The following is a 20947-nucleotide window of genomic DNA, read 5'->3' as shown; positions in this document are numbered from 1 at the left end:
TGTACCAGTTCCCATCTTCAGCCTTCTGGGAAGGTGCCCGAGAAAACCAGGCATGCAACAGCAACAGGAGAGAGAGAGGCGGTTTGCGCTCAAGCAGTGGAACTGAATATGTGAGCTGAGTAAAGGTAGACAGAACCAGGGTCAAATGGCCAGAAAAAGGCTGCTTCGATTCTGGTGCAGTCTGGTCAGAAATACTAAGATTGTTCTGTTGGTAGGGGAAAAAATGATCTTTGGGAGCACCTGGGTCACTCAGTGGGTTAAAGCCTCTGCCTTCGGCTCATGTCATGATCCCGGGGTCCTGGGATCGAGCCCCGCATCGGGCTCTCTGCTCAGCTGGGAGTCTGCTTCTCCCCACCTCTCTCTGCCTGCCTCTCTGCCTACTTGTGATCTCTGTCTGTCAAATAAATAAATAAAATCTTTTTTAAAAAAAAGATCTTTGTTCCTCAAGAGCAATTTCTCTATGTTCACTTCCTAGTTCTACTCCAAGTCATTTCCATAAAAATAAACATAAGTCACAAAGATAATCTAACCAGGTAAGGATAGGAGTGAATGTCAGACACTCAGGGTCTGTCTTCAATCGTGCTCAACTTCCTCAAATGATAATTCAGATATACACCGAGCGAAATAACAGCCACATACACTGACTATCTCCTCAAATGGTTTATATTAGGAAAATGAAGAATATCAATATTGGCACGTACTGAATATGTTGTCTTCGAATACTGAACTATCACAATAGAGAGGTATATGGGTAAGAGCTGTTGACATGAGGTTCAGATTAAGTGCTGCTCACTGCAGGATACAAAAGCTCTCTCCGTTGTTTATGTGGATCACCCAGAAACTCACTCTGTACAAGGTTCTGTATTAGACATGAGATTTTAGAGGTCTCTGAGAATGAGAAAAGTGAGAACAAGTTTTGATAGAAGTGACTCCAGACCCTGATCGCCATGGAAGATGGCACTGTTGGTGGTAAAACTGAAAAATGTAGGGCTCAGATCAGGTCATTTTCGTTGAAAACACACACTCCCGTGTGTCCCTCTACTCTCCATACTCTAAACTACTTCATTTCTGACACCAGGTGTGTGGGTTTCTCATAGATCAAGCAATTCTTCCACACCAGCTGCCACATCCTACAAGTTGACTCAATCCCAATGCCATCTCCCTGGAGAGAGACTCAAATCCCCCAAGTGTTCAGTCCTAGAAGAAGGCCCCCGTCCCCTCCCTCCTATCAGACTTCTAACCAGCCAGCTGTGAATCAGAGATAACCACGACACCCTTCCCTTCAATGAATTTGCTAGAGTTATTCAGAGAATTCTGGAGATTAGTCCATGTATCAGCTTATCAGTTTTTAATACAAAGGTTCTGAGCAAAAACCCAGATGGAGAGATACATAAGGTATCGAGCACAGGAGCTTCTGTCCCCATGGAAAGTGGGGTCCACCACTCTCCCAGCCTATAAACGCATTCTCGTTCACCAACCTGGAAGCTCTTCGAGCCATGTCTATCTGAGTTTTTACAAAGGTTTCAGTATATACGCATGACTGACTCAATCATTTGCCATTGATGACGGGTTCAACTTCCAAACCCTCTCCACTCTCCGGTGGTCAGGTGTGGGACTCAAAGTTCCAATCCTCTCACCACGTGGCTGGGTCTCCCATCCTTAGGGGCTTTCCAAAAATCCCATCTAAATTCGGGTAGGGTTCAAAGAGGCTTGTAATGAATAAGAAGACCCTCTTTCCACTTTTATCACCCTGGGGCTATTTCAGAAACTGGAACTACTTGAGGACAAAGGACCAAATATTTTAACAAAAGAGTCTCCCACTCCTCTTATGGTTTAGGAAACTACAAGAGATTTAGAAGCTATAAACCAGGAACAGAGATGAAGATCATATAAAAATTTATCATTTTAAGTCATAATATCATAGGGACCAACTAATTGATCAAGGATAGATTCCAAAGAGAAAATTACTTGAGTTTTGTCTTAACACAAAGTAAAACGGGGACTAAGAACAAGTGCAAATAGCCAAGCAACACCTACACCAGATCCATCAGATCAGTGCTCTTTGGGAGCAAATCAGAGAAAGGATCAGTAGCAGATGTGCAGGTCCCCCACTGTCCATTCATCGTAGGGAAGCCCTCAGAAATTTAACAAGGCCAGATGTCAATTCTGAGCCTGATTAGGGAATCCCCAGCCTCTGCCTAAGTGTAATCGAAAGCCAGAATATAATAATACTATGATTTACCAAGTCTTATCTCCAACTCTCTCCCTTCAGCCCAACATTAGTAACCGGAAGAAGCACCAGGACCTCCAGTAGTTGGGTTGCGTGATGACAGCTAAGCCTGTGGTTCCAGCTAAATGACAGGAAACTACAAGCAGGATTCACTCCATTAACCATCACAGTTGTGAAAGCAATTACCATTCTCCCTGTGTAGGTGGGAAGGGGGGACAGCAGACATCTAAGCCAACCTTGCAGCTGACCTGCACTGATAGTCATGTGCAGATGGTAACTGATTTCCATAGAGGTTTACAGACCATCTTCTTTTCTGGGAGGCCAACTTACAAGGCATGCATCTTGAGAAAAATAACCCTTACCTTAAGGAAGTTTACTGGGCCAAAAGCCAATCTAGGGACAAGACTTGGAGTTCCTCTTAAAAAAAAAAAATGAAAAATGTATTTGGATAAAGTGAAAAACAGAAGACAACGCAGTAGATTTAATCTGTGATGTTCCTTCTTCACCCCCTCCCTGTATCCATGCCTTTTGCCTGGTGACTGTGTAGTTCCTCCCGTGAGAAGGTGGAGAATATCCCCCAGCTTCTTGATTCTTAGTTCAGGCATTTGATTTGTTTTGACATTAGGGTGTTTGCAGAGGTGACAGAAGCAGACACTGGGAAAAGTATTTGGGAAGTAGGTTTGCTCCTGAACTTTTGCACCGCCGAGAGAAAGATGCTGGGGCAGAAAATTTCTCCCTCTTCCCTTCTACATTACACTGAAATGAGACAGATTAAAAGGAGAAAAACAAACTTAATCATGTACGTATGGGACTCCACCAAGAACTGAGACTTCTGGGCAGTAAGGCAACTGCGGCTTATATACCGTCCTGAGACAAGAACAGACATTTGATCAACTGTTGTTTGTCATGCCATGCAGGTAAGCCTTTCCGATACAGCACCTTCTGGGTGGCCTGCCCTGAACCCCCTCGAGATCATAGCCAGCTATTCCACTGGCCCAAGGCAAAGAACTATAGACATGTGGATGAGATCACCATCAGCTAAACTCCATCCGGACTGGCCAAGTCCCAGGCTTGGCCAGAGACACAGCAGAAACACTCAGCTGATCTCAGCCCAGATCAGCCAACCTTTGATCTGAACCACAGACTCAAAGGGAAATATATGATTTTTGTTTTAAGCATTAAGTTCTGGAGTGACAGTAGTAAATAAGTAATACAATGTTCACAACTGTCTTGAGGAAGTATTTTCACTTTGAGAATAATAAAACAGATGTAAGAGAGGACACTGAAGGCTAAAGGAAACTTATAGCAATGACATCAATGCATATAAACAAAGACTACCCCAAAAGCAATTAGAGCATCTGAAATGCCCAAAATACATCGGCACTACTAATTAGGGGAAAATGAGAACTCTCAAAAGCCTACCCATGATCATATGTACCTTTATGTTAGTAACATGCCAAGAAAGCAGCCGTCATTTTTTAAGTATTTTTTTAAGCTAACAGGGTTCATTTTCTTATAAAATATTATTTCCTTATCTTCCATACAGATGTATAATCATGATAATAATAGTATGATCATGATAATAATAGTATTAAGATCATTTATAAGCTAAAGAAAGCAGAAGGCTATATATGCTGTTTCCATATCTCCACAATTTCCATAAAATTCATGACAGAATTCCATCAAGTTGATGGCACATTATATTATATTAGTTGGTAAGCATTTTCATAAGGCAAAAGAAACAAAATCTAATCAAAGAACCCACTTTGCCACAAAATTGGTTTATTAATCAGGATACCATCGTCTCAAGAATTCAATAATTCACGGGGACCTGGGTGGCTCAGTGGGTTAAGCATCCGCCTTGGCTCGGGTCATGATCTCAGGGTCCTGGGATCAAGCTCTGCATTGGGCTCCCTGCTCAACAGCAGGTCTGCTTCTCCCTCTGCCTCTGTTCTCCTCCACTCATGCTCACTCTCTCAGATAAATAAATAAATTTTTAAAAAAAAGAACTCAATAATTTGTAGGCCCAATACAGACCTTTAAAGATTCTTCCTTTGTTTATCAGTGTAACTCTCTACTCTTTCTGGTGATGGGTTCAGAACAGGCTGTCCCAGAATGTGCCACTTGGGTATGTGGATTATTTTGATCTGAAGACAATGAAGGACCACGGGACTGAAGAGCTTTTTACCTCTCCCTCAGTCGCTTAAAGGAATTGAGATAGGGGGCCTGTACCAGGAAGAGGGCTATTACCACATATAATTTTTTCTTTTTCTTTTTTTTTTAAGATTTTTTTTAAGAGAAAGAGAGCACAAGTAGGCAGAGAGGCAGGCAGAGAGAGGGGGGAAAGCAGGCTCCCCGCTGAGCAGGGAACACAACATGGGGCTTGATCCCAGGACCCTGAGATCATGACCCGAACCGAAGGCAGAGGCTTAACCCACTGAGCCACCCAGGTGCCCCACCACAGATAATTTTTTTCTGTCAGAAAGATTTACTTACATAGCATGGCAAACATTGTTTGTAAATATTTGCTCTTCCATCTTCCTATGAATTGTCTTCTTCCTACTTGAAGTCCCAAACCCCTAACCCCTTCTCCTTAGCTCATTATGGCATATAAGCCTCCGGTGCCTGGCTGTTGGGGAGCCTCCTATCTTTGTGGTTCCCATTCCTATGAACTAGTTTTTTTTCCCCGTCCTATTCATCTGCTTAATGTAAATTTAACTGTGAGACCGAAGACCCCGGGAGGAAAAAAGAAGAACTGGGTTTTTTCTCCCATGCTGAGCAAAGCCTCTAATTTTACTACTTCTGTTCCCATTGCAGGGATCAAGGGTGGACCACACCAAGACGGGCCACTTCAGCATGTGCATTAGCATTAAAAACCAAACAAAACCCAGCAGATTTAGGGAAAGCTCTTTACCATCCCTCAACTACTAGTTTATACTGGGAAGATAAAAAGCATGTATGCGTTCATTCATTTAATTGCCAAGAGAGAGACAGAGAAAATATATATATTTATATACCAACAGGGCAAAGAGCAGAGTGGGGAGGGATAAGCACAGAGCCAGATGCAGGGCTCTATCCCAGGACCTCGAAAAGGAAGATAGCTATTAAAACAGATTCCTCTTGTGGTACCTGGTAGCTCAGTCAGTTGAGTGTCCAATCTTGGTTCCTGCTCAGGTCATAATCTCAGGGTCTTGGGATCGAGCCCCAGGTAGAGCCCTGTATGGAGCGCCACATGGGGTTCTGACCTCAGCGGGGAGTCCTTCTTCCTCTCCATCTGCCCCTACCCTCACTCATGCTTTCTCCAAAATAAATAATTTAATTAAATCTGGAAAAAAACAAACAACAACAACAACAATAGATTCCTCTTTACCCAAGAACCTTACCTACAGACTAGATCAACCTTTGTTTTCCAACCACCTCTTCTCACCTTCCTGCTAAAGGTGTTTCTCCCTTCTATACCTGCAGACCCCTACCCCTCTCCTGAGCTCATGTAAGCTTCATGTGACCTCACTGTCTTTGGAACTTCATGACTCTGTGGATTCCCCAAACATATACAACTAAATTTGCTGTTCTCCGGTTAACTGGTCCATTTGATTCTTAGTCCGTCTAGAAGGACCTTGACGGGAAGAAGATTCTCCCTCCCTAACATCACCATGGGATTCGAAGACTCCAGGCAGGTATCCAGAATCTGAACACAACAGGTCACATGCATCTATGTGAGCTCCGTGTTAGAAACAAACTACAAAATCAAGACTCCCATCATCAAAAAGCAGCGAGTACACTGGTATCATTCAGAAGGGTGAGTACTGGTGGGATAGATAAAACGGGGCGGCGGGCGGGGGAGGCAGCGGGGGAGGCAGCAGAGGAGTGGGGCATTTTTAAGTCGTGTAGCAGCTGAGAGGAAAAAAAAAACTTTGTGCTACAGTCATTAGCAAACGCTCTAAGGGGGGAATGGTACATATCTTAGGCTTTAGGTAGATAGAAAGGCTGCCCTGCCAGAGGAAGAAATTGATGCAGAAATCAACAACAATGAGAAAACCTAATGAAGATAAATCTTACTAAATGAGGATTAATCAAAATTCTTATACCACTATAATGGTACCTCTTAGGCCATGAACAAACATTAGCTGAAATCCAATCATACATCTGAGAATAAATGCCCTTTGCATGATTTATAGTTTATTTTAGAAGTCTAAGGACTGCTTCCTATTATGAAACATGTATTGTCCCTGTGACTTAAACGTGAGGAACAAAAATATTTTTAAGAAGATGAACAAGGGACAAACCAAGAGGTATGTGACTTTCCCAAGGTCATCTAACTTCAATCTTCCCTGTTACTTTTCTCCTGGTACCTATCTCTGCCATAACTTGGATTCCAAAAACAAACAAACAAACAAACAAACAAACAAAAACAGAATCACACTTACTTTCTGCCTTTAGGAAGTAGAATCTAATAAATGAACAGAGAATGCCAACTAACAAAACCCATGAATAGCTTCCACAAATAAGCTGACCCTCATACCAGTATTAGACTTCATTAGGCACCAAATAACCTGAAATGCCTTTCCACTTCTGGAAAAAAAAAAAAAAATCGGCAAAGTCTAAAATTTTCTAGTTACAGCTCTGAGCCAGTGGCTTTTCCCTTCTTCCTTCTCTTTTGTAAAATGTCTAAGCCTTCGATATTTAGATCCTCTTTAAATATTTGTGCATTTTCGAGCATATTACTATTTAGTGAAAGGCTACAGTTGTCACATAAATAAGGGAGAGGCCAGAAAGCAAACTGCCAGACCTCTTCTCATGGCTGCAGAGTCAGGAACAGTGAGGCAGAGCAAGTTGGAGAGCACTGGGGCAAGGGGACAGAGTTATACCAGAAAATCCAGGATGCTGTGTACCGGAATGTCTCCTCCCTGTATGAAAAGCTCACTTTACAAACTTCTAAAAAGCCAAAGCTTTCAGGCTAATATTGCTTCAAGGCCCATCATTCTGGCAGAGGTGGCAATACCTTCATCTGTCAATGTCAAGCAAGCAAATTTCTTTAAGGTCTGCTTATTGTCGTTCTGTTCTGCTGTCTCCGGACGCACCAGCTTGCTAATATAACTAGTGTGCTGGAGCTCAACTTCAGGGACATCGAACAGAGCTCATTACTCTGCACTGCCTGCTGTGTTAACTGTCCCGGCAAGAGTGATGTGGCTTCGGTAAAACGATTTGATAGGGCGCAGTCTGTCCAAATGTTTCCGTAGCCTTTGCGGTGATGGCTTTAGGAGAGGACACTGATGGGCATGCTGTTTCTCTGACACTGAGCACTGAATTTGAAAGACTAATTCCTAATATATGAACTGCTTGATCCTTCTTCCTAGGAGAGGCCCCAGATCAGTCTCTGTGCACAGAGAGAAATGCAGTATGAGCGTGGAAGACTTCCCTCCAGAGGCATCCACTGAGACTTCCCTCATGCTGGGGTCAAAGGGCCTCTGCAGAAAATCCTGCTTGAGGTTGTCAGGGTTCTTCACCAGCATCTAATTTAAGGGATTCTGGATTATGTAAGAGACAAGTGCAGTGTGGGGGAGCAAACCTTGTCACCCCAAAATATGTCTCTTTGGCAGAAGTATTCTTTTAGGCAGATTATTTGTAATAAACAGCAGACACCAGCGAAGCTCTGGAAACCAAGCCAAATCGACCCTTTTGTAAGATACCTGTACTTTTTAAAGGGAAATCTCCATGTCTAAGGAGGTCTCCCTGTCTGTAACAGGAAGAAAAAGAGGACCAAATCTCCACAAACTCATCACGGAGGAGGCAAGGACTTATACCTGCCTAATAGACTTACCTTTGCTTGCCCTGTTTTTTTTTCTGGCAGCTTCTCATAAATGACTCCCCACCCCCAACATCTTTAGCTAAAGAGGGTCTTTAAGGTGGTAGCTTGGGCCACTTCTAAGAGTTACTGAGTTCTTCTGAGTCTCCCATACGTGTAAGAGATTTACATGTTATTAAACTTTCATTCTTTTTTGTTCCTGTTGATCTGTCTTATGTCAATTTAATTATTAGACCAGCCAAAGAACCTAGAAGGGAAAAAAGGATAACTTACCCCCCTCCTACAGTAGCAAAAAGCTTAAGGATCTGAGGGGGTTCAGGACAGGCTCCCCCAACATATGCCACTTTGGCATGTGGATTTATTTTGATTTGATCTGAGAGCCTGTGGGCTCAAGAGAAATTTTTGTCCCTCCCGTAAGCCTGTAGAAGAATCTAAACTGGGGATCTTTCCCAGAATAAGAATTATTAGAAGGAAGTTTTACCAACGGACCCATGTATACGGCAGCGCAACCATCTAGTCTCCAAACCTTTGCTCTTCTTATGGCCCATGCAGTGCACTCCTTTCCTCTGAAGTCCCAGGGCCCTCCCTACCCCCTTCTCCTTAGTTCAGAATGACATAGACACTTCATTTTGCTTGACTCTCGGATTTCCATGTCTATGTAGATTCCCTGTACATACGCCTATTGAATTTGATTTTCTCTTGTTAATGCATCTCAGGTCAATTTGATTCTTAGTCTAGCTGGAAGTACCTCTGCAGGGGACACGAATTCTTGCTCCCTGACAGCGCCAAGCTCTTCCTCTCATGCCTATTTTTCCTGGTGATATTCAATCCTCCAGCTCTTTTTTTTTTTTTAAGATTTTATTTATTTACTTGACAGACAAATCACAAGCAGGCAGAGAGGAGGAAACAGGCTCCCCGCTGAGCAGAGAGGCAGATTGGGGGCGGGGGGGGGGGGGGGGACTCGATCCCACTTCCTTGGGATCACGACCTGAGCCAAGGCAAAGTCTTCAACCCACTGAACCACCAGGGCGCCCCTCCAGCTCTTGTTTCAATTTGAGAGTTTTTCACCACAAAACAGAAGCCGGACAAGACTTTTGTGTCATTTCCCCGAAAGGCTATGGGTAAAATAATACTTAACTCTGACACATGATGTAAGACCGTGCAGTTAAACGTTGACAGAAGCCAATATTTACAATGTTATTTAAAAATGATAGGAGAGTTCGTTATAAAACCCTCCAAAAAAAAAAAAAAAGTAACTCTCTTCCAAGGTTTCTTGCTACAGGATCAGCTTACAGCTGGAAACTGCCTTACAACAAAGACTTTCAGTGCTTGGGTAATGGCAGCAAAATATTCAAAACTTCCCCCGCATTAAACAGAAAACCAGAGCCCCCAAATGGAACTAGTTTGGCCAGGTTACCGTGGGTCTTTATACTCAAGCTAAATGCACTTTCAACCTCCCACAGAAGTAATGGTAGTGATAAAGTCAGGCCCAAGGCATCCTGGTCAGTGAAATAATCTGTCACCTGGGCCCCACAGTCTCTGCCCCCTCACAAAGCAAGCCCAGGAAATCTGCATGTTAAGACCCCCTGCTTTTTCCCTGAGGCAAGGTGGTCTTGCCTGAAATAATTCTTTCTTTTCTTTTGCTGATAACATTTTGCCCTATTCTCCTTCCTATAAAAATGTTCCATTCTGGGGGGGGGGGGGCGCTGAGAGCGAGAGCACGTGGGATGCTTTCTACATAGGGGAAAAAAAAAATCTTCCATTGTGTACAAAATGGAATACATCTTGTGTTCCAAAATGTGTTGGAACTCCCTTTTACTTGCTAGAAGGGATGCCAATTCACCAATCACTTCATAAAGCCCATTAGATCTTCAAATTTACTTAATTGACTTTTTGTTCTTTAACTCCTGAAACCCTCCAAAGAGTCTATGCTGAGGCTTCCCTTGGGGAGGTGGGAACCATCGCTCAAGAATCAAGGTCAAACGAACAGTGTTAGGACACCAGAACTTCATAGGACTATTTTGTCACTCATGTGAGGATAAAAATAAGTGAGACTTGAGTTTTATAGGCATGTTTTGAATCATGTTTAAAATCACTCTAGTTTGGGGCACCTGGATGGCTCAGTCGTTAAGCCTCTGCCTTTGGCTCAGGTCATGATCCCAGAGTCCTGGGATTGAGCCCTGCATCAGGCTCCCTGCTCACCAGGAAGCCTGTTTCTCCCTCTCCCACTCCCCCTGCTTGTGTTCCCTCTTTTGTTGTCTCTCCCTCCCTCTCAAATAAATAAAATCTTAAAAAAATAAATTACTCTAGTTTATGTTAAGCCCATTGTTTTCTTTTGCTTACTACTAATTTCTTCATTTACACTATAATACGCTTTCTCTCCCCCACATAAATCACCCTGAGAATAGACTTTTTGCTTCATTTTTATTCTGACTTCTGCAATATGCCTTTGTTCAATCTTCCCTTGAAATTTCACCACCCTTGGTTTTCTTAGTGTTTTTCTGTTCTTCATTCCGCATCTCCTTTGTATCCTTGGCTTTCTTTCCCTACCCCTAGGGGCAGACATTGTCCCTCTCCAAAGCCTCTAGACCAGAGGTTCAAACATGGCTGCCCATTAAAATCACCATTAAAGACATCTGGTGAAATTTTAAGATTCTGATGCCCCTGGCACACCCAGATCAGTAAAAATCAGAATCTGAGGTGGGACACAGTCATTAAAATGTGTTCCTTTGTAGTTGTTGTTGTTAAGTTATAGCTTACATCCCATGAAATGTACAAATCTTTGCTATCATTTATTTGGCAAAATGTACAGGCCTGTGCAACTCAACTCCTTACCAATATAGAATGTTTCTGGCACCCTATAACATTCTCTCAAGTTCCCATACAATCAGTTGTCACTCCATACCCTCTGAAAAGTAACCAGTGTTTTTATTTTTACCACCAAGAATTAATTTTGCCTATTCTAGAACTTCATACGAATAGAATCACATAATATACACCTTCCTGTCCGGCTTCCCTCACTTAACAATATTTTCATAAAGCATATACTAGCAGTTTGTTTCTTTTATTACTGAGTGGTAATCCTTTCTATGAGTATCACTTCATTTTTAAAAAGTCATTAGTCTTTTTATTTCTTTTCAGTGTAACAGTATTCATTGTTTTTTGCACCACATCCAGTGCTCCATGCAATACGTGCCCTCTCTAATACCCACCACCTGGCTCACCCAACCTCCCACCCGCCCCCCCACCTGCCCCTTCAAAACCCTCAGATTGTTTTTCAGAGTCCATAGTCTCTCATGGTTCACCTCCCCTTCCAATTTCCCTCAACTCCCTTCTCGTCTCCATCTCTCTGTGTCCTCCATGTTATTTGTTATGCTCCACAAATAAATGAAACCATATGATAATTGACTCTCTCTGCTTGACTTATTTCACTCAGCATAATCTCTTCCAGTCCCGTCCATGTTGCAACAAAAGTTGGGTATTCGTCCTTTCTGATGGAGGCATAATACTCCATAGTGTATATGGACCACATCTTCCTTATCCATTCATCCGTTGAAGGGCATCTTGGTTCTTTCCACAGTTTGGCGACCGTGGTCATTGCTGCTATAAACATTGGGGTACAGATGGCCCTTCTTTTCACGACATCTGTATCTTTGGGGTAAATACCCAGTAGTGCAATTGCAGGGTCATAGGGAAGCTCTATTTTTAATTTCTTGAGGAATCTCCACACTGTTCTCCAAAGAGGCTGTACCAACCTGCATTCCCACTAACAGTGTAGGAGGGTTCCCCTTTTTCCACATCCCCTCCAACACATGTTGTTTCCTGTCTTGTTGATTTTGGCCATGCTAACTGGTGTAAGGTGATATCTCAATGTGGTTTTAATTTGAATCTCCCTGAGGGCAAGTGATGATGAACATTTTTTCATGTGTCTGATAGCCATTTGTATGTCTTCATTGGAGAAGTTAGATATATACACAGAACATTCTACCCCAAAACAACAGAATACTCATTCTTCTCAAAGTGCACATGGAACCTTCTCAAGAATAGACCACATACTGGGGCACAAATCAGGACTCAACCGATACCAAAAGACTGAGATTATTCCCTGCATATTCTCAGATCACAATGCCTTGAAACTGGTCCAGTGTGTCATTCAATGCTCTTGTTTCTTTATTAATTTTCTGCTTCGATGATCTGTCTATTTCTGAGAAAGGCTGTTAAGATCTCCTACTATTAATGTATTCATATCGATTATGATTCTTTATCTTGATTAACAGTTTTCTTATGTAATTGGGGGCATAGATATTTACAATTGTTAGATCATCTTGGTGGATAGTCCCTTTAAGAATGATGTAGTGTCCTTCTGTATCTCTGACTATGGTCTTTAGTTTAAAATCTATATTATCTGATATGAGAATCGCTACCCCAGCCTTCTTTTGAGGCCCATTGGCATGAAGGATTCTTCTCCATCCCTTCACTTTCAGTCTGGGTGTATCTTTAGGTTCAAAATGGGTCTCTTGTAGACAGCATATGGATGGGTCCTGTCGTTTTATCCAATCTGCAACCCTGTGCCATTTATGGGCGCATTTAGGCCATTCACATTGAGAGTGATTATTGATAGATATGTTTTTATTGACATCGTGTTACCTTTGAAGTCTTTCTTTCTGTAGATTGTCTCTATATTTCTGTTCAATGCTATTCATAGGATTTTCCTCTTTTATAGAACCCCCCTTAATATTTCCTGCAGTGTCAGCTTGGTGGTGGCATAGTCTTGTACAGAAATCAGTGGCCTTCTTATACACTAACAATGAAAATACAGAAAGGGAAATTAGAGAATCGATTCCATTTACTATAGCACCAAGAACCATAAGATACCTGGGAATAAACCTAACCAAAGAGGTGAAGGATCTGTATTCGAGGAACTACAGGACACTCTTGAAAGAAATTGAAGAAGACACCAAAAGATGGAAGACCATTCCATGCTCTTGGATCAGAAGAATAAACATTGTTAAAATATCTATACTACTTAGAGCAATCTATACTTTTAATGCCATTCTGATCAAAATTCCACTGGTATTTTTCAAAGACCTGGAACAAATAATCCAAAAATTTGTATGGAATCAGAAGAGACCCCGAATCGCTAAGGAAATGTTGAAAAACAAAAATAAAACTGGGGGCATCACGCTACCTGATTTCAAGCTTTACTACAAAGCTGTGATCACCAAGACATCATGGTACTGGCATAAAAACAGACACATAGACTAGTGGAACAGAATAGAGAGCCCAGATATGGACCCTCAACTCTATGGGCAAATAATCTTTCACAAAATGGGAAAAAAATATACAGTGGAAAAAGGATAGTCTCTTCAATAAATAGTGCTGGGAAAACTGGGCAGCTATATGTAGAAGAATGAAACTCGACCATTCTCTTACACCACACACAAAGATAAACTCAAAATGGATAAAAGACCTCAACGTGAGACAAGAATACATCAGAATCCTAGAGGAGAACATAGACAGTAATCTCTTTGATATCAGCCACAGCAACTTCTTTCAAGATATGTCTCCAAAGGCAAAGGAAACAAAAGTCAAAACAAACTTTTGGGGCTTCATCAAAATCAAAAGCTTCTGCACAGCAAAGGAAACAGTCAAGAAAACGAAGAGGCAACCCACAGAATGGGAGAAGATATTTTCAAATGACAGTACAGCCAAAAGGTTGATATCCAGGATCTATAAAGAACTCAAACTCAACACACACAAAACAGATAATCATATCAAAAAATGGGCAGAAGATATGAACAGACACTTCTCCCATGAAGACATACAAATCAGACACATGAAAAAATGTTCATCATCACTTGCCCTCAGGGAGATTCAAATTAAAACCACATTGAGATATCACCTTACACCAGTTAGCATGGCCAAAATCAACAAGACAGGAAACAACATGTGTTGGAGGGGATGTGGAAAAAGGGGAACCCTCCTACACTGTTAGTGGGAATGCAGGTTGGTACAGCCTCTTTGGAGAACAGTGTGGAGATTCCTCAAGAAATTAAAAATAGAGCTTCCCTATGACCCTGCAATTGCACTACTGGGTATTTACCCCAAAGATACAGATGTCGTGAAAAGAAGGGCCATCTGTACCCCAATGTTTATAGCAGCAATGACCACGGTCGCCAAACTGTGGAAAGAACCAAGATGCCCTTCAACGGATGAATGGATAAGGAAGATATGGTCCATATACACTATGGAGTATTATGCCTCCATCAGAAAGGACGAATACCCAACTTTTGTTGCAACATGGACGGGACTGGAAGAGATTATGCTGAGTGAAATAAGTCAAGCAGAGAGACTCAACTATCATATGGTTTCACTTATTTGTGGAGTATAACAAATAGCATGGAGGACATGGGGAGTTAGAGAGGAGAAGGGAGTTGGGGGGAATTGGAAGGGGAGGTGAACCATGAGAGACTATGGACTCTGAAAAATAATTTGAGGGTTTTGAAGTGGCGGGGGGTGGGAGGTCAGGGTACCAGGTGGTGGGTATTAGGGCACAGATTGCATGGAGCACTGGATGTGGTGCAAAAATAATGAATACTGTTATGCTGAAAATAAATTTTTTAAAAATCCAAAAAAAACCCACAAGCCCCTGGCGGATTCTCATATGCACTAAATTTTGACATCACTAAATTAGAGTTTGAATAAATTAACCAAAGTTAAAGAACTTGTTAGTAAGAGAGTTGGTCAATCTGAGACCAAAAGCCATTCTCTTAATATGACATCATAGTGGTTCCTTGATCTAATAATAGGTCCTTCTGCATAATATCTACAGTGGTAGACCTGAAGTAAATAAAAATATTTTTTATTTTAAGAACTTAGAGTAAAATTTTCATTAAAAAAGTGATTCTTAAGAGAATTTAGGCCTTTCCCCCAAATGACTATAACTGTATAAATTACTCTGAAAATTTCATATTGCCTTAGTTGACATAAATTTGAATTTCCAGGCCAGAAGTACCCAATGACTAAGAAAATTGGAATCAAGTCTCTATTCAAAACCTTGTGTCTGGGCGCCTGGGTGGCTCAGTCGGTTAAGCATCTGCCTTCGGCTCAGGTCATGATCCCAGGGTCCTGGTATAGGAGCCCTGAGTCGGGCTCTCTGCTTGGCAGGGAGCCTGCTTCCCCCTCCCTCTCTGCCTGCCTCTCTGCCTACCTGTGATCTCCTTCTCTGTGTCAAATAAATAAAGTCTTAAAAAAAAAAAAAACAAAAAACAAACCTTGTGTCTTACAGGTTGCATACATAAAATAGCATCAAAATAATCTAATACTAGCATTCAAAAATCATAAAATAAACACTAAACAGGACTCTATTTCCATTTTAGTGAACTATTCCACAGGGTAAATGGTAAATACTGCCTTAGCTTTCGATGGGCACACAATTCTCACTTTCCTTAATCATGAAATGAAGGAAGACAGTCTATATCCACTCATCAAATTCTGTAGCCTTCCCATTCTACCAGAGTAAAGAGACACTGTCCCAAAGGCCTCTTCAAAGAGCTCACCAGAAAAATCTTACTCACAAGCCAGGCAGGACTCAGAAATCATCTTTCTGATACATGCAAGCAGATGAGGGAGGCAGGGTGAAAACAGTCATTTTCATACTTGAAAAAAAAGTCATTGCTTATTTTAGAGCAATAAGATGAGGCTGGTATTTTATTAGAATAAAAAGAAGATAATATAACAAAAAGGCCCAATTTTTTTTCATTTTATGGGAACTGTTCTGTAAACTTCTGTGTTTACATGTGAAAAAATGTACGTCTGCATGCCATATAAGTTGCTGCTATTAAAAATCATTTTTAGATCACATCAGTACTGTCAGTCATACTACAAGGACCATCCACACTAAGGAAGGCTTTACTATATTAGCCACTTCTGAATTTGCTGCCTCTTAACAACCCAGCTGAATACCATAATGGAAACAAAGATTGCCAGAGATGGAGGGGACCTTAGAGCTAATTTAGTTAAACTCCCTTATTCTGTAGGTGATGAATCTGGAGTCCTGAGAATGAAGGTGACTTCTTCCTGGACATCATCAACAGCAGCAGGATTCCTCACCTTGACCTAGTTCAGGTTAACTTTACAAAGCACTCTAGTTGGGCAAGTATTGACTTACTTCCCTGGTTCAGGAGTTTTAAAAGGAATTTATTCATCTGAGCAAAGTAAGCCCAGATAACATTTGTGTTTGACTCACTCCTTCAGTGGTGAAGAGAAGCATATGCCAAAGGTGGCAGAGTATTACCTAGTCTGTAAGCTTCTCCAAAGGGAAAAGAACTTTCACTTTCCTCCACAACAGTAAAGAAAGAAAGAAATCCACTGAGCTGCTTCCTCCATTCTCTCTCAGCCATGCCTCCCAAGAGAGGGGGAAAAAAGGTTCTTCCCAAAGTAACAGGACTGAGAGAAGCATATGGGCTTGGGTTCTTACGGGCTTGCTTCTTTCAAAAGTTCCTGTTGTCACAGGACACACATAAATAAATTTTTTTTTCAACTTAAGCAGATATTTTTACTTCCATTTACTTGACTGTATAACCTATCTTTCAGTTTTGAAAAGAAGCTGATAACTCCCACACACCTCAAAAGGAATGATTTTTCACTCCTTGAAAGTACCTTTCATTTATAAAATGAAAAATCCAAATGGCAAGTGACTATAAGAAAAAATGCTCAGCTTTGTTACTAACTAGAAAAAAAAATTAAAACCAGTAAGATGTGATCTCCCTGATATGAGGAAGTGGTGATGCAACATGGGGGCTTAAGTGGGTAGGAGAAGAATAAATGAAACAAGATGGGATTGGGAGGGAGACAAACCATAAGTGACTCTTAATCTCACAAAACAAACTGAGGGGTGCTGGGGGGAGGGGGTTTGGGAGAAGGGGGTGGGATTATGGACATTGGGGAGGGTATGTGCTTTGGTGAGTGCCGTGAAGTGTGTAAACCTGGTGATTCACAGACCTGTACCCCTGGGGATAAAAATATATGTTTATAAAAAATGAAAAATTAAAAAAAAATAAAACCAGTAAGATGCTACTACATCCTTAGCAGATCAGCAAAATTCAGAAATCTAGTATTACCTAGAGTTGGGAAGGAAATGCAGCAACCCAAACTCCCATTCACTAGCAGAGTGCATAAATTTTATAGTACAACCACACCGAGGGATGCCTGGGTGGCTCAGTCGGTTGAGCGTCCGTCCGACTCTCGGTTTCATTTTGGGTCATGACCTCATGGGTTGTGAGACTGAGCCCCATGATGGGGCTCTAAGCTCAGTAGGCGGTCTGCTTGAAGATTCTTTCCCTCTGCCCCTCCCCACACTTGTATTTTCTCCCTGAAATATATTAATACATCTTAAAAAAATAATAAAGTACAACCACATTGAAAAGTGGTTCATCGGGGCGCCTGGGTGGCTCAGTGGGTTAAAACCTCTGCCTTCAACTCAGGGTCCTGGGATTGAGTCCCGCATCAGGCTCTCTGCTCAGTAGGGAGCCTGCTTCCTCCTCTCTCTCTCTCTCTGCTTCTCTGCCTACTTGTGATCTGTCAAATAAATAAATAAATAAAATTCTTAAAAAAAAAAAAAAAAGAAAAGAAAAGTGATTCATCATTACCTAGTAAACTTAGGGATGTGTCTTGTGGAAAACATGACCACAAATTCTACCTGTTTCAGTTGGCAAGCCCCCTTTTTAATGTGACTTGGCTGTTCCTTTCATCACTAGATAAACGTATTTCTCTACACCCTTTCTCCAAGATGACCTTAGGACATGCTTTAACTAGTAGAGGGAGGTGGATGTGATGGTGTGAGAATATTGAGTCCATACCTCAAGAAGCCCAGAAGCTTCCATCTTTGCCCCATCTGTTGTCATGAGAGTGCTAAGTGAAGAAACCAGGATAGTCCTTGAGGAAGAGAGACCACATGCAAGAATGGTCTGGTCATCAGCCAGTACCAACTGTCAAACATATGAATGAGGCAATTTCGGGGCCATCCATTTTTTTTTTTATAAGCTCCACAGTCAACATGTGGCTTGATATCAGCACCCTGAGATCAAGACTCACATGCTCTATGGACTGAGCCAGCTGGGTGTCCCAAGGGCCATCCCATTTTAGTTGAGCTGTCAGGTGACTACAGCCACATAAATGAGCCCAGCCAGCAAAAGAACGGCCTACTTACTTGATCCCTACCCAGACTGCTGACCCACAAAATTGAAGAGCAAATAAAATAGCAGTTTAAGTTGCTATGTTTATGGTGGCTTGAAACATAACTGGTTCAATGTCTCTATCCTTTTACTCAGAAAATCCACTCTTAGTTTTGTATCCTAGGAAAACTCCCAAAAGAAACACAAAGGCCCCCAGAAGATACAAGAACATTCATAGAGGCACTGTTCAAAATAGTCCCAAACTGCAAAAAATGTGAATGTTCATAATAATAGATCAATAAATTATGCTATATTCCTAAATTATATAAGTCCAGGCTTTATAATTAGCTTTGACCTGTACATATATTTTATATACTCTCCTATATGTATATATCATAATTTTACCAAATGAAAACAGTCTTCTTTATATCTGGTGAAAGAGGTGTGCAACTTAATTTTCAGGAGCAACTAATATAGCAGAAACACAGATGTCCAAATATCACCAATGCCTTGGGATGGCTCATAAATTAACTTTAGCAAAGACAGATGAGGCTGATTTGCCAGGAAGGGAAAACGTTCTGATTTAACAGCATTTGTCATCTACCTTGACATCAAGCCAAGTAAAGCATCCCCCAGGTTTTTTACCTCTCGCACAATTCTTTACATCGTTAATATACCTGGTGGCAGGGATGAGAGTCAGTTTGGCTTGCAAAGCAAATGCTCAAAGGCAGGGGCGCCTGGCTGGCCCAGTGGGTTAAAGCCTCTGCCTTTGGCTCAGGTCATGATCCCAGGGTCCTCCAGGGTCCTCCTGGGTCCTGGGATCGAGCCCTGCATCGGGCTCTCTGCTCAGCGGGAAGCCTGCTTCCTCCTCTTTCTCTGCCTGCCTCTCTGCCTACTTGTGATATCTGTCAAATTAAAATATTTTTTTAAAAATGCTCAAAGGCAGAGCAGAATAGCCGATCTTGACTCACCCCGCAGGTGAGAACAAAAGGCAAAAATGAGATCCAGTACACCTTCGCCACCCCCAAGAATCTAAAGGAACTAGTCCTTTGACAACTATGAAATCGACACAGAATGGATTAGAGTACATATCTTCAGAGTCACTATGGCAGATTGGATCATTGTTCCCAATTCTTCCTTCCTCCCTCTGTTAGAGTTTACATCTATGCTCTTTTCAGTTTAATTCTTCATTCGGGAAGAGTGTAATTCCCCACCGTACTGATGCTGGGTTTGGCCCTGTGGCTTTATTCAGTTGACAGAGTATGAGGGAAGTGACAGAGTGATTAGCTCCAAGGTGAGGCCTTAAGAAATGTCACATATTTCTGCTTCCTTTTTTGTGCCCCTGTGATTTGTCATTAGAAGAAGATACTCCAGGCAGCCATGGCCTGTGAAGGCAGGAGGAACAGTGATGAAACTGACCAGAAGCCCACTGTCTATCCTGGCACGGCTAAGTTCAGCCTGGATTAGTTGAATCATGGCTGACCTACAGACCCTGGAGCTTGAAAATAAATGTTTGATGCTGTCATCACTGAAAAGTCTCAAGTTGTAGGTTTTGCAGTAAAAATGATCTAATACAGCCATCTTAAGGAAACAATCCCAGGCCAATGTCTATTAGAATGGGAGTAGTCAGCCACAGAAACAAAAAAGAGAGAGTCTGGAAGGCAAATATATTTCTTCAAGATCCACTGAGAAGTAGGGTAAACCACAGCCAAGGACTCAAGATCTCCAATCTATGTGTGCAGGCATTCATTTACCAGAGAAGTTGTCATAAACATTAAATATTCCTATTATATAATCAACTGTTTGATTCCATACTCCCCAAAGAACCCTGTGATCATAATTTGGCTTCATGTGTACCTTGCCTACAGTGACAGAATACAACCATTATTAGAATAATTAAACAATCTGACATATGAAAATAAGGATGTTCAGAGCCTTTAACAGAGTGAAGCTCAATAAATTTTAGTCTCTTTATTTTCTCCCCAAAGCCCTTGACAGAGCTCTCTCAGATGAAGGCAGTGTTCCCCACTGTCCACAGCAGTAACTAGTTCTTGCTGAGACTCGACACTTAAGATTCTATCCTTCTCCACATGAGCCCTGATTTGAACAAAGACGGGTCAAATGACTTTCCTAGAATCCCATCTTTCATGTATGCTTTGCCCCTAAGAAAGAAGACTTTCACAAAGAAACATGGACCTACTTCCAGTATCTGTAACTCCACGTTTTAATGTGAATTACCGGAAATAGATATAGCTATGAAAGTGAAGCCACAGTTAGCCAAGTGCCTGATGAGATGCTCTCTCCCTATTTAATGAAATGATTCCATTAAGCCTAGGTCTCCACTCTCAAAGAACATCAACAATCTGCTTATGGCCAAAGCCTTTTCCTACGATTCACACTTATTTTTTGTCAAAATAAATGGGTTGTGAAAAGTATTTATAAAAAGACAGAGCACAAATTCTCACATTCCGAAACATCCCACAGTTTAGGTAATAGTGTGGGGATCTTATGGTGCCCAAGTCAAGATATATAAATTGATGCATAAAGCATCAAATGAGAGTTTCAAACCTTAGTTTTATTTATATAATTGGTGATTTTTACTGACAGTATATTGGGTTAGTCCTCATTATTAGTCAAACCTGGAAGAGGGCAAAGATTTCCATTTTGCATGTACAGAATCTACAACCCAGGGGAACCAGATGAATCCATGTCTCAGGACTGCCATGATGTCATACC

This window comes from Mustela putorius, unplaced genomic scaffold, assembly GCF_011764305.1.
Source record: "Mustela putorius furo isolate JIRA1106 unplaced genomic scaffold, ASM1176430v1.1 tig00003836_pilon_pilon_pilon, whole genome shotgun sequence".
Taxonomy (NCBI): domain Eukaryota; kingdom Metazoa; phylum Chordata; class Mammalia; order Carnivora; family Mustelidae; genus Mustela; species Mustela putorius.
This window is presented reverse-complemented; position numbering follows the sequence as displayed.